Source organism: Myotis davidii, unplaced genomic scaffold, assembly GCF_000327345.1.
Source record: "Myotis davidii unplaced genomic scaffold, ASM32734v1 scaffold2694, whole genome shotgun sequence".
NCBI classification, from domain to species: Eukaryota; Metazoa; Chordata; class Mammalia; order Chiroptera; family Vespertilionidae; genus Myotis; species Myotis davidii.
Window position 1 is genome coordinate 9,827 of NW_006285375.1, and position 514 is coordinate 10,340.

Here is a 514-nt window from a genome sequence, read left to right on the forward strand (position 1 = left end):
CTCAACCCATCTGGTTTCTAGATGACTAATCCTATCTAATAATAGACAAACATGGTAATTAACCATACCTCTGCTACGCTTCCCATTGGCTAATCAGGGCGATATTCAAATTAATTGCCAACCAAGATGGCGGCCAGCAGCCAGGCAGCTGAAGCGAACATGAGGCTTGGTTGCCCCAGCGATGGGGGAAGCCAAGATTTCCTGCCTGTCGCGGGCCCAGCTCTGAGCTGCACTCTAAGCAACTATGTTGCAATTATAGAAACTAAACACCCCAGGTACCTGCTTTCAACCAGCCAGCCTCAGAGCTGGAGCCACAACAAAATTTCAATTACAGAAGATAAATCAATCCCAGAATAAAAAAGAAAAAGAAAAAAGGAGAGACTGAGAGCTTCAGTTGCAGGCTTGGCCCACCTCAAAACAGCCCTCAGCCCCTCATCAAGGCTGGCCAGGCACCCCAGTGGGGACCCCCCCCCTGAAGGGGGTGTGACCAGCCTGCAAACAGCCATCAGCCCGT